The following is a 17,177-nucleotide window of genomic DNA, read 5'->3' on the forward strand; positions in this document are numbered from 1 at the left end:
TATCATTGTGCTGCCACAGTGACAGCAACCCAGATATAGAAATCTGTTTTTCTTTAAAAAGTAATAATAAATCTAATCTAATAATTTCTATTTTCAAACTTGTGAGAAAGGAAAAAAAAAAATTGTATTTCTGACTTTCTCAGTCAGATACTGTCAGAGACCTGGTATAATGCGGTGGTTTAGAGTGTGGACTCAGCAGCCTAACGCCTGACTTTGGATCCTACTTCTGCCACTTCCTCACTGGGTCAGCTCGACCTGGTTACCTGACTTCTCTACATCTCAGTTGCCCCATCTGGAAAATTGGGAAGACAGTAATCGTACCTACCTCATAGCATTGTAGTGAGGAATAAATGAATTAAATCTACCAAGTACTTAGAAGTGTACGAGACACATAATCACATAGTGTGTCTTATTCTTAGGAGTCTATAAGCAAAAATGACCTTTCACGGTCTGAACGTAAGATTTAAATCCCCTAAGCGCGTGTATATTATAACAGAAGATAGCTAGCTTCTCAGAGCCTTTGAACGCCATTCCATATTTGAAATCATCTGATCACTGAATCTGTTTCCATGAAAGGCCTTGACTCTATTTCACACCAAGAATATCCTCACCTGTAAAATGAACCTCCTGTACGATACGATTGTTAAACTTTCTTCCTACTCAAATGATCATCAGCCTTAAGCCTGGAACTCCTGACTTCCTGGGCCCACTGGCTAATTATCCTCCTCTAGTGACTATTCTCCCACTGTGCTATAAAACCACCTGGTACCTTACCCAAATTATGAATGTCACCCACTCTTCTGGGGAAACTCCACGTAAAATTATCTCTTGTGAAGGAAGAATTTTTTTTCACTTGTAAAAAGAAAGGGGTTCATTTCCCCCAGAGGACTCTACTGTTCCCAAAAACAGTCAATCCTTCTCGTGACAGAGTGTGGCATGTGCATAGGGTGGAGAAGGAGAGATGGAGTGCAGACGGGCGGGAGAACTAAAAACAGAGAAGAAACACAGCTTCGGCGCGCTTTCCCTCGCCAACTGCCTTCTCTCTGAAAGAGAAAGACCATTAAAATGGGACCGTCTTTGATATCATTTCTAACATGGCTGGAAGCAGAACTCTTGCAGTTCAAACGTGGGGTGTTTAGACTGTATTCAAACATGAGGCTCGGTAACATCAAAGGCTACTCGTGGGTGGTTTGGGCCAGGGTAAGGTCACCACTGCCCTCAACTGTAATAGGTGTGGAGACACTGTGTACCTGCGAAAGTGGTGGTGTTTGCTTTTTTTCTGCTGATAAATGTGGCGCTGGGAGAAGAGATGCCTTTGTGTGCCTGAGGAATGATCTACTGTAGAAGGTTTAACGGCAGACAGGTATCAGGTTAGGGTTACGGGGGCAACTTTTTGAACGGAGATGTCCTTTGTTCTCAGAGAATAGGCTTCTTACATTGGTGGAGCAAGAGGACAGACATGAATAAGAAAGGCTTCCTGCTTGACCACCAAATTTTAACAAAGACAAGATGATTCTGGCAATAAGTGATTTGGGTGACATCAACAAAGGACACAAAGCATGAAGGTAGGTTAACCTCTTTTTGCTTATTTGTACTTAAACATCTTTATCGTACCTTAGTCGCACAACATTCATCTTACACGTTTTTTAAAATGGCAACAGCATGAAGTTGAGGTAAGAAAACTCTGCATCGTTTCTACTAGCCTATAGGACAGGTTCTAAGAAATAACCTCTTCATGCACTATTTGTTTCTATTGTATTTTTCTATAGTTTTAAAATGTTTTAGTGTAACATTCTAAAAGGCCTTAAGATTGGGAATATATTCAGTGAAGGAGCCCTCATCAAGACAATCCTAATCACTTTTGAGGGCCAAAAGCAATACTGTATCCTTGGATAACAGATTAATAAATAAATATTTGGTCTGCAATATCTAGCACAGTACAGTTACGACAAGAAAAAAAAAAAAACCCAGGCAGAGGCCAAAGAAAAACAGAGGAAACAGAGAGACAGACCAGACTGATTTTAGAGAACTGGTTCAGGGCAGGGCTACTTCCCCCTCTTCCGGCATGGGCTTGGTGGCGTTATCCTCTCCCAGGAGCACTTCGTTAGGAGCCCCACTTGTGGGAGGTCATTCCTAACTCAGCCTCCGCTGAACCCTATCGGTACTCAGTCTCACGGGGGCTTCTGAATTGCCCTGAAATTGTTCACTATCTGTTGTAACTCGCCCAATAATGATCAAATTCTAAAAACTACTTTGCTTTCTACTTTCTTTTCATCCCACATACATCTAGGAATACCATATACGAAAGAGAAACTTAATCATTATTGGGTGAAGTAGAGATGAGGTTTTCACGTGGTGAGAAGGACAGAAATATACAGAACACATGCTAGTACTCCTCTGGTACTAACCCTTCCATATCTTTTCAGTGGGCTAAAAACATAGACAGACATTTCATTTCTAACTGCCATGTTATACATGTTTGAAGAGGGGGAATCGTTTTCTGCTAGACTCAGGTCCAATTTCCATTGTGATTTCTACCCTCCAGAAATAAACATCGTGGTCAGGATGTCTGCCCAGCATCCTTCTGGCCCAACAAAGCAGTGGTTTCCAATGAAATGCAAGTACTCTTGTGAGACTGTGAGGGCCTCAGTGGCTGCAAACTCATGAACCACAGGTTTTTTAACCACTGGCAGCATTTCAAACCGCCTAATTGAATGACAAGTCCCTCAAACAGCTGTCACTTAAGATTCCTGGGTTTGATGAAAGGCCAGAGTACTTATAATTACTCCCCTCTCGCACCCTTTTCCTAAACACAGCACACAGCATTGGCAACAATTTTCAATAAAATGACCAGCCTGAGCATGAGAGAATGAAGCAGACATCTAATGATCGATAGAAAAAAGACATAGAGGCTTTTGTTTCCTTTTTTTTTTTTTTTTTTTTTTTTTAGTTACCAGAAAACCCCAAAGTCAAAAAGCAATTACAACTCTTACTAATTTTAATCTCCTTCTATCTTTCATTGGATCCCGAGATTCAAATCCTTTGTGGCAACTTTGTTGAACCCCACTTTATTAAGTGTGGTTCACCTGTGAGAAGGAAATGTCAATTTCCTCAGTAGAGGAAGCCATTCCTTGGAAGGCATAGGATTCCACTTGGAACTCTAGGGATGATGAATTCCAACTTCGTTAAGAAAGAAATGACTACCATTGTTGAATTGAAACAGCAGCTTAGTTTACTGAGCAACTTAAATAAAACTCCTTCCTCTAAAAATATATTTATATATTTAATATGATCTTATTTAATATAACTCCCAAGACAACTCATGAGAGATATCTGCCAAGTGTCATGATTCCTCATTTTACAAATTAAGACATAGACTTAAAAATGTTAATTTCCCAGCCCCGAAGCTCTATTAGCTGATAGAGAGTTGGTATTGAAATCCACACCCCACTTATATCAAATCCGATAAATAATCATACATGAAAATAGTCACAACTTCTTCCACACTCACTTCTTCCTTTTCTCACTATATCCCTCTCAGCTCTCTCCTAATCTGATGCAGTTATTCACTCTCAGCATCCTCAGCACAAGCTTCCACCCTTCCCAATTTCTGCCATGCTTTTTTTCCTACTCCACATGGTCCCTCTCATGCCAGCACCTAATCTGCCCAATCTGCCCTCTGCCCCTCTGCTCTGTGGAAGTCCTGTTCAATCAGAACAAAGTCCTAGCATTTCAATAGGCTCAGGCTTTTATTTGATTGGTCTTTCCACCTCCTGCTCTTAAATGCAACCAGGCCACCATGTGGGGATACCACAGGGCTGATGGCTACATACCTAGTCTTGAATGCCCTATTTCTGGGACTCACTATGAAAGTTCTCCTCTCCTCCCAAACACTGTTCCCAAATGACTTTCCTACAATTCCCACTCAAATATCTTTCCTCTTCTAAAAGGAAACCTCACTTATGCCTCCTTTTCCTCACCCTCTTTTCCATCAAATACCAGTTTCTAAAATACTCTGGTCTCTTTTCATTATACCTACCCCTCGCTCAGTCTTCCTTTCCACCTCTCCATCAGTCATCACTCTCAGTGACTTCAACATTCAGGTTGAGGATGATTCCAATGCCCCAATGTCTAACTTCTCAGCTTCTCAACTTTCTCAATTCTAAAGTCCTTTCTTTCACCTAAGCTAAAGGCAACTAAACGTTGGGCCAGAAGGATTGGTAGGATTTGGATATGCAGAGATTAAGGGAAGAAGCTGTTTTCTAAAAAGTAAGAACTGTGTGAGAAAAGACAAGGAGGTTAAAGTGTGTTTAGTATTTTGTGCAAATAGGAATAACACAGCTTGCCTAAATGACAGAGAAGATAGGAAGTAGAGGGAGAGAAGAATCAAAGAGAGAATGATCAGCTCTTCATATTTATGTCTTCTATTACTTCACTAGAAGCTTCTTGAGGGTACGGGCACCTCTGGGATTATTTTCAACCCTCCACATTAAAATATTCAGTAAGTGTTTTCTAGAAACCCAATCATCTGTTATCCAGCAAAAAGTACTGTAAATCAGAGACCATCTACAAGACCTATTTTTCTAATTATCCCCAGCTTACATGATACCCTATGCTTCCAGTGGAATGTTAATTAGATAAGACACTCTACAAAACTTGTTTTTAAGATCAGAGTATATTCTGACTAGTCTACTCTTTAGTTAGAAATTATTAAACTTACAAAGAGTTCATAGCTCATGATTTTCATTTTACACATTACCTACATTCAAAACAAGCTACTCTTTCCTATTCAAAATATGGTCTGTATTTATTTGAATTTCTCACCAATCACAATGCTTTGCATCAAACTGTGTTGTATGGTGTGCTTGAGTCATTATTGAACTTTGAATTCCCCATAGCGAAATCATTAATGACTGTACCTCAGAATTTTATTTTTGTGGAGGCACCTGGGTGGCTTAGTCGGTTAAGTGTCCGACTCTTGGTTTCGGTTCAGGTCATGATCTCACAGTTCATGGCTGATAGCACAGAGCCTGCTTGAGATTCTCTGTCTACCTGTCTCTGCCCCTTCCCTGCTCTCTATCTCAAAAATAAATAAACTTTAAAAAAAGAAAATTTATCTTTTTAAGACAAAATAGTTCCTAAATTGTAAATCATTCTCATTCTGAGCGCATTCTCATCCTCAAGAGTATGTGGATTAGTATCATGCCAAGACAGTTTTCTGGGATATACATCTCAGTCCTATTTCGAATATCTTTCTCATTGACACTGCCCAAATGTTCCAATGTTTCAGTTGGGAAGATAAAATGCTTCCCTTATTTTTCCATACAAAAACCAGTGATTTGTTTTTCCATGATATTTATGACTGTAGTAAAAAAAGAAAAGAAAGAAAGAAAGAAAGAAAGAAAAAGCCTTTTGAACACCACAGCTTAGTCATTATTGCAGAAATTTCCATCTCAAATAGGTTGCCCAGTGGCTACCCATAATTTAAGGGTAAATCATCCCAACTGTGAGACATTCACTTCTCTGTTAGATATCCATTGGGTAAATTTCTTACGAAATAATATCTGTCAAAGTTACAGAATCTGATAGACTCCTTCTTGGAGATAATATAGGAAATAGAGCAGAAAGAGTGCTGAGGCATGCCCCAAAATACACGGCTTCTAGTGAGTTGAGACACATGGTTTCACAAATAAAAATGTGCGGTGGGGACCACTGAGCAGAGCCCTGAAATCATGACTCCGCAGGAAAATTAGGAACACATGACTGCTGTAGCTCTTGCTCTAGTTCTCATATGTCCTGTCTGTGAGATTTTGTATGCGCCATGTCACCGTGTCATATCTCATCTGTAGAGTGGAAATCATACCTACCTCACTGAACTCAGAGCACCTGTTATCAGGATATGGGAAGTGGGGAGTTTCCCCTCTTCCTCTCTCTGTGACGCCCTGGCTTACATGCATCAAGATTAGCCCAAGACTCCACTCCCTGCCTCTCACAGTAACACAAAAAGACCCCTTTAGACGAGTTCCACGCCCTCTTGGGTCCCTAATCCTCAGCTCTTCACTGGTCCTTCCTCTCTCTTCCCTTACCATTTTTTCTTCATTTGCTCCCTTGTCAATCTTTTTCTGAAAGATGAGCTAAGTGTCAGCTGGGTCTTTCTGATGCATGGGCATATAAAATGAAAACTATTGCCAATTGTTCTGAGTACTTTTCTTGCTAAGGAGACTTAACTTTTCACAAAAAAATAGGCTGCTCAAAAAAAGCAACAAATTGACTCAGACTAGACTCATGTTTTTTGTCTACAATGTTCCCATAAAATTCATAGTCTGCATGTTTCTTTTAAAACCTCATCCAAAACTTTCCCATTCTGAAGGAATACCATCTAGTTACCCAGGTTAAAATAAGAGTGTGAGTTTCCATAGACAATTGCCATTACTTTAAAGGTCTGAGAATCGGGTCATCTTCCCTGAGGCAAGGGTTGTTCATAGTTTTTCTATATAGGTTTTGAAAGTCTGTTTTACTAAGTGAACTACCGTTATTGAGCATTTATTTGCTGAGCTCAAGACATTTTGCCACTATTAAATGCTTCAAAAACAAGGTTCGAATATTTGATACAGTCAAATTGGATTTGTCTCCACATATAATCCTAGGTTCTCTGACTTTCTCTTTCTGTACTCATTGCTCTGGGAAATTAATATGATCACATCTCTTCAAACACTAGTACAAATACACAGTGGCTTCCAAATACGAGTTTGGAGATCAGCCTTAAATTAAAAATTATTAGACAATTTTTATGCTTCACTGCCCCTCTTAAACCTAATATCTTGAATATGAAATAATTTCTTTCTCCAAAGGCTATCAGTTCTTAAGTTCTCTATGACCTGGAATGACACTATCAACCTTAATCCCTGTAGCTCAAATATTATAGTTCATATTACTTCTGTCTTTAATCATCTTACTCAAGAAGGAAACTATTCCCTGAATTGGTTACATAAAACATACTACATCACCCTTAAAATAAAGTTTCTTACCATGGCCTACAAACCCAAGACCTTATATGACCTGGATTCTACCTGCTTCTCTGGGCTCACCTATCATTCATTACTCTAACTGTAGTGACGCAAGCTTCCTTTCCATTCCCATTACCATGGATAGTTACCTCCTTATTGCCATGCAAGTTTTGGCCACAATGTCGCCTTCTCAAAAAGAACTTCCCTGACTACCTGGTCTCTTGTCAAGTTACTGTCTCATTACCTGGTTTTATTTTCTTCAGAGTATTCACTTTGTTTACTTGTTGATTATCTCCCCCACTAAACACACACACACACACACACACACACACACACACACACGCATGCACGTGCACACACAAACATGAGAAGGAGGGCTTGTCTGTCTTTTTTTCTCAGCTGTTTCCTCACTATCCACTAAATCAAATGGAGACCCCCAGGTCCCATTACTCTCTCCCAGTATACCCTGCACTTTGCCTTTCCATTCACTCATCACACAATTACTGTCTGATGGTTCTATCTACCACCAAACACTGTCATTTCAGAAAAAATATGAAATGTACCTGTCCCATTCACCACTACTTCTCTACCACCCATATTTCTCCACCACCCGGCATAGAGATTCACAAATACTCAATAAGTATTTGTGGAAGGAAGGAAGGAAGGAAGGAAGGAAGGAAGGAAGGAAGGAAGGAGGGTAGATGAGAGGGAGGAAGGGAAGGATGAAAGAAAGAAAGGAGGAAAGGGAGGAAAAAGAGAGAAAAGGGAAAGAATAAGGCTTTGAGGTGACCAGCCCTTCCAATTTGCCCGGGAATAAGGAATTTCCCAGGATGAGGGACTTTCAGTGCTCAAACCCAGAAACACCCAGGAAATCCAGGACGAGTTGGTCATATTAGCTTTGAAGGAAATCCTTTAAAGGATTATGTAGACATATAAATGCCTGCAGATGAAGTATATAAATTTATTCTACATGCTTAACAAAATAGAGGTAATTTGTATCGTCTGGTCAAGCAAGGTCCTTTCTAGTTGTATCGACCACTTAAAGGAAGGTGTCTAGTCATGCCATGCCCACCTACTCACATGTAAGATATCCAGATACATGCTCACAAAATCTGGACTAGGAATGAGCAGCTGACCCAAAGGCAGTCTTTTAGAGGCAATCTCATAAGAGAACTCAGCTCAGTGTGGGGGTTGGGGAAGCACTCTAAAATAGATGATGATTAATTATAACACCCTGGTATAACTGGGGGGGGAGGGGGAGGTCTGAACTTGGCATTTACAAAGGGGGGGGGGGAGAGAAGTGTCAGGGACAGCAGACGTAGAAGTAGCAAATAATGATAGCCTAGTGGCAACACATGAAATATGGAGTAATGAGTTTCTGGATTTCTAAGTCTCAGAGTGTCAGAGCCATTAAGAACTATACCCTAAAGTACACTACAGTCTTCTTGAGGCCTGAATATTTGGCAGCTGAAACTGTTTCTTGCCTCCTTATTTCCCAGGGTATCATTACAATAAACCCCATTAAATAAGGTAACCTAGGCATGTCTCTGTTTCTTACAAGCTAAAAGGACCTAAAAGATCATTATTTCCTCAGTCAACAGGATTAAAAGGATAAAAAATGAAAATCAAGACCAAAAAAGCCAGAAAAAAAAAATAATATGCTGAAGGGAAGAGGATGGGGTTATAGGGTTATAATAAATTCCAACACAAACACAAACTAAATATTTCGTGTTATTACAAAATAAATATAAAACACACAAATAAGAACTATGAATATAAACTACATATTCATTTTTTCTTGATTGCATAATTTCCACAGAACCGGGTGATTCAGAATCTTATTAACATTTCAAAGGGCTCCCAGAAATTTCAGGAAGTTTTCTCAGCCAACTCAAAACCTTGAAAGAAGGACAACTGGGAAATAGTCCCTCACAGCAGCTTTCCACTAAGAGTTTAACTCTTAGAATTAGACTAATAGCCTACTCTCAACTTGTAATTACTCATTTTATTTAGGATAGAGGATATGTTTTTCATAAATTTGTCTATAAATATTTTATTTAGTTCTTGGATTCTTAAAGCACATAAAATAAATGAAGGGGAACAGTAATCCAAGGAAAAGGATACATGGACTGCCATGGAAAATGGGCCAGAATTTAATAATTTTATTATAAGATATTTGAAAGTTAATTGCATATATATTCCTTTCTTCCTTAAATTTTGCCATATAGATCTAATCATTCACTTCCATGATATCCACCATTACATTTCCACAAATCAAAAGCATATGAAGAAATGGGGACCCCTATGCACAACTGGAAGGAATGTCCTTGGCCAGCCATTCTACTGAGTAATTCAGCAATATGTTATGAAATTAAGTCTATGTATACTCGATATTCAATAAATCCACTCTAGACATACGGTCCAGAGAAATTCCTATACCAAGTACAAAAGATCCATACAATAGTGTTTATGACATCATCATTTATGATATCAAAAACTTGAGAACAACCTAAATTTCCACCTTAGAAAAACAGAAATAGGGGGCAGCTGGGTGGCTCAGTCACTTAAGCATCCAACTCTTTCTTTTTTAATGTTTATTTATTTTTGAGAGACAGAGAGACAGAGTATGAACGGGAGAGGGACAGAGAGGGAGACACAGAATCCAAAGGGACTCCAGGCTCTGACCTGTCAGCTTCAAGTTCTATGTCTCCCTCTCTCTCTGCCCCTCCCCTGCCCCTGCTCACACTGTGTCTCTCCCTCTCAAAAATAAACATTAAATATTTTTAAGAAAAAATAACTCTCTCTCACATCACTAACAATTCTTTTTGCTAAACTGAAAGGACATCTGGCTCTTTTTTTAATAAAAATTTTATATATTTAAGGTGTAAACATGATGGTTTGATACACATATACGTAGTAAAATGACTACACACTAATTAACATATCTCCTCACTCAGTTACCATCTACCATTGTGTGTGTATGTGTGTGTAATGAGTGCACCTGAAGTCTACTCTCTTAGCCTATTTCCAGTGTTCAACAGAGTATTAAGTGCAGTCTTCATGCATGTACACAAGACCTCTACATTTATTCATCCTCCATAACTGCAAATTTGTACCCTTTGACCAACATCTATCTCCCCATTCCCCCCTTCCCCCTGACACGCCCCAGCACCTGGTAACTCTCTTCCTACTCTTTGATTCTATAAGTTCAACTTTTATTTAGATTCCACATGTAAATGAGATCATACAGTATTTGTCTTTCTCTGTCTGGCTTATTTCACTTAACATAATGTCCTCCAGGTTCATCTATGTTCAACTCTTCTTTTATTTGACTTCTTATCAGCATTTGACACTTCCTTCTCAAACACTCTTTCTTTGCCTCCCATAATACCCCAGGTTCCTAGTTTGCCCCTGACCTCTCTGCTTACTTTCTATTTCAATTGTTCAGTTGTTTCAACCACTTCCTAATCATCCTGTAAAAGTTCTAGTTTCCCCAGGTTCTTCCCTGGACATTCTTCTTTCTCTGGACCACACAAGGTATAGTCTCAATTGCCTCTTATTTTTTTTTAATGTTGGCCAACTAGACCACTCTCTGAACTTCTAGTTATAGAAACAACTGCCTTCTTAACATCTCCAAATATGTCAAAGGCCCCCAATCTCAACATTTCCAAACTCATGCTCTTCTCCTTAAAACCTAGTCCTTTTCCAAAGACCCCGTGTCATGCAGTGAATGGCACCATTATTCATCCAACTGTTCAATATACTTTTTAATGCTTATTTAGTTCTGAGAGAGAGAGAGCACGCAAGGGAGGGGCAGAGAGAGAGGCAGACACAGAATCCAAAGGAGGCTCCAAGCTGTCAGCACCAGAACCTGACACAGGGCTCGAACCCACAAACTGTGAGATCATGACCTGAACCAAGATCAAGAGTCAGCCTCTTAACCAACTGAACCACCATGCGTCCCTCATCCAACTGTTTAAACCAGAAACCAAAAAGTCTTCTTTGACTCCTATTCTCCAACATCCTCTACACCCAATGTATCACTAGATGTGTTAACTTTTTTATATGTCCTTATTATATCCTGCATACATACACTTCACTCCATCACACTGCTACTGCTTATTTCTAAGCTGCCATCATTTCTCACCTGGATCCCTCCAACAACCTCCTAATTGGTCTTTCTCCATCGACTGGAACCTACCTTCCCCCAGGCCACCAGTGTGAGCTTTTCCAAATGTAAATCTGATCACCTCAACCATGGCTAAAAACATTTCAATAATAGCACATTGCTCTTAACGATCAACGTCCTCAAGATAGCCTCCACATCTCTGCCTAATATAGCCTTTGCTGTGCCTACAGACTCACCACATAGCCCTCTTCCTTTCAGTTGTCATGTTCCACCTTAAGTTCCTCAAATAAGCCATGTGCCTTTCCACCTCAGGGCCTGTACACATAGTCTCTTCTGCTGAAAAGGTTCTCCCCTCTGTCTTTCTTACTCTTCAAAACTCAGCTCAAATTTTACTCAGGAAGTCTTCCTTACAAGGAAGTCTTTCCAAATTGCCCTGTTATACAATCTCATAGGACTCAGTATTTTTTCCTTTATAACACTTATCACCTTTTGAAATACATATTTATATTTGTGGTTATTTTATAGATTTCTCTCACCCCCTCTATGAATGTAAGTTTCATGAGAGTGAGGAACATGTACATTTTTTCTCATCAATGTATCCCCAATACTTTCTAGCATGGTCCCTGTTATACTCAGTAAATATTTGTTGAATGAAGAAATAAACCCTAGAATATTATCCCACCCTAAAAATCACCTTCCAATAAAATTCCATGAAAATCCTAACCCACTACATTAAGCATTAGCTTCTCTAGTAATGCCAGAGAAGCTGATAATTAATATCTCTATATCTATTCTCCCTTCCTATTGAAATAGAATCCCAAATTTTTATCCAGGAGTAGGTACCATTATGGTCTGAATGCTTATATACCCCCAAAATTTATGTTGAAGTCCTATCCCACAATGTGATGGTATCTGGAAGTGGGATCTTAGGGCAGTAATGAGGTTTAGATGAACTCATGAGGGTGCAGGCCCCATGATGGGATTAGTGTCTTTCTAAGAAGAGGAAGAGAGACCAGAACTTCTTCTCCTTCTCTTTCCCCATTATGTAAGGACATAGGAGAAGGTGGCTGTGTGCAAGCCAGGAAGAAAGCTCTCATCAGGAGTAGAATCTGCCAGCACCTTATCCTGGACTTTGCAGCCTCTAGAACTATAAGAAGTAAATTTCTGTTTAACAGAAAGTAAAAACTTCTGTTTAACAGAAGTAAAAATCTGTTATTTAAACCCCCAGTAAATGGCAGCCTGAGCTAAGATAGGCACTCAGGAAAAAAGGGAAGGAAGGAAGGAAGGAAGGAAGGAAGGAAGGAAGGAAGGAAAAATGCTGGTCTCCTTTGCGTCGTGGAAACAAGTCTGAACTAATGGGATGCAAAGGCAACTTCCTGGTCATGCCCTTAAAGGAAATGGGAATTCCCTCATTTTCCCTTTTCCTCCTTTCTTCTTCATGCTGGCAGGACAAAGTGCCGAGCAGATAAGAGCAATACTCAAAGTGGAATAACAACATGGGAAAAACCAGGCCCCTGGCCTCTCTATGGAGACCTCTATGGAGAGGTCACCAAACCTCCCCAGACTTTTAGGAGACAGAGAAGGAAAACTGCATCTTGTTTAAAACCTTGCTGTTTCCAACCTCCATGACAAGCAACTAAACCGACATCTAATCAATACATTCAACTAATTAATATAGTCACAATGTGAGTATTCCTTAAAAGAGCAACACAAAAAAATTGTCACATAAATTCCTCCTAACCAATAGGGCTGTTCCCAGAAGGTTAAGAAAGGAGAAAAAAGGAAATCTAGATTCCAGAAAAAAGACATACAGAGAAGCAAAAAAAAAAAAAAAAAAAAATTTCATCTACTGCAATTTTTTTTCAGGCCTACCCAGGTCAACCATATGCCCAGCTTATAGTTGAGCTTTGTCAACAAAACATCTTGTCAAACACACCACCATCCCATTCTGCACCCCCCAGCTCACATTCTAACCCTCTTTTAAAGCCCTCAAGGTCCTTAAGGAACCCATCCGCCTCCAGCTGTGGTCAGCTCATGTTGCACCCACCTCCTTCTCCCCCTTCCTCTGCACACTTACAGTTTACTAAACCTGAGATTCCAACTACATACTCATTTCAGACATGAGACACAGAAAGAAAAGAAAAAAGAAAAGAAAAGAAAAGAAAAGAAAAGAAAAGAAAAAAGGAGGGAGGGAGACAGAGAGATGAGAGAAAGAGAGGGAGAAAAGGAGAGAGAGAAAAGAAGAAAAAGGGAAAATGGGAAGGAAGGAAGGAAGGAAGGAAAGAAGGAAAGAAGGAAGGAAGGGAAGGAAGGAAAGGAAAGGAAAGGAAAAGAAAGGAAAGGAAGAAGAGAGAAGGGGGAAAGGGGTGAGGGAGGGAGGAAAGGAGGGAGGAAAAGAGAAGGAAAAAAAAAAGAAAAGAAGAGAAAAAAGTCTAATTTGACTCACATACCAGAGCCCCATAAATCTATCCTACCCCATGGCGCCATGTGCCCTCCAGAGATTGCTTACACGTGCACTGTGGTAGCTGCTGCAGGGCACAGGCTGTGGTCCTGCCACACGGCCAGACTCACCACGAAATGCAAGGTGTTCCCTGTATCTGCTCAAGCCAAGTGGGAAGTATCCTTGACTGTGACTTCTGTTACCTGTTTGCTCTGCTTATTTATCTATCGGTATTTCTATTATCTCAATACGAAATCATTTGCTGAGAGATTAAGTAAAAGGCAGAATAAGATCCATCAGAAAACCAATTCATGCCACTGATATATCTATAAATTACCACTCCTAAAAAGTCAGTCTTTTTTTTTATCTTTCTACAAAGGAAAAAGAACAGAATCAATGAGAGAAGCTATAAAAGAATGAGGTAAACTCAAAAAAAAAAAAAAAAAAAGATGTAAAAACATTTGTGTGCTTTCTTATTATTGGTTAATCTTTATATGTAAATGCCAAAAGTTTTGGAAGCAAAATAATCACAGAATGGAGAAAAAATGAGCAGTCTTAATGAAAAAATCAAATAAATCTTATATCCCTCATTATTGCTTTTTATTGACTCCACGCCATGTTGCTCATATTATATGATTTAATGTAAAGAGAAAGCATTGTCTGCCCCAACACAGCTTTCTCCACTATCACCAACTGGCATAGAACCCAACATTTCACAACAAGAAATTAATTTATTTTGGTTAAAATGACTGCATTTTCAAGAGATCCCTATTAAAATTATTCCACTTGCATATCACTTTATTTGCATAAAGTAGTCGTATTTAATCTTCATTTAATCGTGATTTAGTCCTTTTAAACCAGTGAAGCAACTACCACTGACCTCATTTTAAAATAAATAAATAAATAAATAAATAAACAAACAAATAAAAGTAAAGTCATATATTTTGTGAAGGCTGAATGAGAATTCAAACTCCCAGAATTCAAATTCTAATACCGAGTTCCGTGTTCTCCCTGCACTTCACACTGTCCACCCTGAACTACACTCATGCAGGATAGAGTTTTGCAATAGGGTCCTCCCTGCCACATGCCACAATCAGGATTTTCTTGCAGAGCACAGATCATTGCAACTGTAATCACATAACAGCGTCCACTTATTTATTTCCAGATGCCCCCTGCTGAAGAATCCCGGATCCTTATGTTTCCACACAAATGTTATCTTCTTATTTGGCAGAAAACACGATGATAACAATGACAGAGACTTACAGGGCTTAACCGACACTTAATGAATTCTCCTTTTATAGGATTCCAGCCAAGTATTCAACAAACCATGCAGCTCTCAATATAAATGGTATTTCCTCCATTCTGAAATAAGCTCACCCCTAACGGGTAAGGCTGACCCTTTGTCCCCTTAAATAAATGGAAAGCGCCTAATATTCCAAAGGTAAGAAAGTCAAGGCTGGCAAGGTCCTTATGTAGCATAAATTGATACCATTTCTTAATTACAGAATTCAGACGTATTTTATATAGGCAAATCAAAACTGACAGTATTTCTCCTTTGTACTTTGTTGAGGTATTTTTACATCTCGAGGTCATTCTAAAATATAAGAAACAATCATTAAAACAATAGATATTTGTTACCATCTGTATATAGAAGATAATAGCACCAAAGATTCGATTCAACATGATAGAGGCAATGAGGAAGCACACATAATTCTACCTTGGGGAAGTAGCTCTTAAATTTAATCTTTAAAAAAAAACGAGAGGAGTCTTTCAGGCAATAAAGAGGAAAAGTCATTTTGCAGAGGACACATAACACATACAGAAGCACAGGGGCACAATTAAGGAACACACAATGGTTGTTTATAGCTGGAACCCAAGCAACCACTAGGGGAAAATGCCCAGAACGAGACTGGAAAGATGAGTATTTGACCCTTAACTGCTAGCTGCCTGGAGAAGTCAGGCCCGCTTCGAGGTGTGCAAACTCCTCTCAGTCCTTTTCTTAAACTGCAACAACCAGCTACAAGCGATGAACCCAGAACCCGACAAGCTAATGCTGGGATCTGATTGACCAATGTGCACTCGATGCATCACCAGGCACACTCCTCCTCTCTACCTGCTTGTGAGGTAAGTACTATTAGTCCCATTTCATCAGTGAGTAAACTGAGAGCAAAAGAGAATAAGTAACTACCCAAATTTATACCACTAGTGACAGAACCAAGCACACAAACAACTCAGCCTAACCCCCAACTCCAGTGAAATTACCATACACCGCATGGAAATAATAACTTACAAAAACCGTACCTACCAACATTTGTTCTGTTCGATTTATCTTACAAAATAATTTCAAATTCGTTATCTGGATCAATCTCCCTGAAAACCCTATAAGAAAACTGAAGGCTCAGAGGGTTATCCCAAGTTTAACTGGTTAACTGGTGAATCAGGGGCTGAAGACATTCCAGAATGCTGGTCTTTTGTTCAAACCATTATTCTTTTAGGAAAATCTATAGATTAACGTTTATGAAGGAACTGAAGTCCTTGAGGGTAAACTAGGAACGAAGTTACTGAACAGTAAGAAACTGTAAATTAACGAAGGAAATTGCTGATCTGGATTTTGCTTTGCACTTCACTAAATCTACTCTGAGGGTCACCACATATCTTTGCTGCATAGAAGACGCCGGAGTGGCGGGCGCCTGGGTGGCTCAGTCGGTTAAGCAGCGGACTTTAGCGCAAGTCAGGATTTCACGGTTTGTGAGTTGGAGCCCCGAGCGGGCTCTGTGCTGACCGCTCAAAGCCTGGAGCCTGCTTCCGATTCTGTGTCTCCTTCTCTCTCTGGCCCTCCCCTGCTCACGCTCGCTCTCCCTCTCTCTCTCTCTCTCTCTCTCTCAAAAATAAAAAATTTTTTTAAATTTAAACTTTTGTAAAAAAGAAGTTACTGGAATGGGAGCGCTTCAAACCCCTTTTGGCCTGGTGCTGGCTGATTCGGGCTGATTTTCGCTCAAATAAACTTTTAACGTTTTTAATACGCCTCAGTTTATCTTTTAACAGTTCTGGTGTCAGAAGGAACGGAAGGAACCCCCGTGAGCCCCCAGGAGCACCGAGCAACCAAACGTAGGTACCTGTGGAGCCCCTTGAACTCGCCGCGTTCTCACTGCCTCCGGAGGTGGGGGGTAAGCACCTCTTGGATCCTGGACTCTGGTTCTACAGCTTTTGCATGAAGGGCCTTCAGATTTTAGAACGATTTCTTTCTCCCACTAGTCTGGAACCAGCCTGAACCAGCTGGGTCTGACTTAAAAACCGAACTGGGTCCAGACTCTAAGTCCCCGGATCGGACCGGGTCTGACCTAAAAACCGGACTGGATTTTCCTTAAGCGGAACTGGGTCCAGTGTGAGGCCCCCAGGTGAATAAAATTTTGTTTTTAAGGCAGAACAAGTAGCTTAACCTTACCAAAGATAATCTTGAATTACAGTGGTCATTGTGGAGAACTTGGAACCATCTTAAATAAGTGTATCCCTTTTCAAGGTGCCCCAGAGAAAAAGAGCCCCACACTCACTATAAAGGCTGGAGGGAAAATTATTTTTTCTCCTCTACAGCTTCTGGTGA

General features: G+C 39.9%; 1 long non-coding RNA gene across 1 annotated transcript in view; it reads right to left on the reverse strand.

The window, feature by feature from the left end:
- The window catches only part of LOC122201881, a 133,129-nt gene extending 116,169 nt beyond the window's left edge, over window positions 1–16,960 (reverse strand). The window contains exon 1 of the long non-coding RNA XR_006194360.1: window positions 16,693–16,960. This is a non-coding gene — a long non-coding RNA (uncharacterized LOC122201881). The remainder of the gene's footprint in view (window positions 1–16,692) is intronic.
- Between the last annotated feature and the right edge of the window lie 217 nt (window positions 16,961–17,177).

This window comes from Panthera leo, chromosome A1 (assembly GCF_018350215.1).
Source record: "Panthera leo isolate Ple1 chromosome A1, P.leo_Ple1_pat1.1, whole genome shotgun sequence".
Lineage (NCBI taxonomy): Eukaryota > Metazoa > Chordata > Mammalia > Carnivora > Felidae > Panthera > Panthera leo.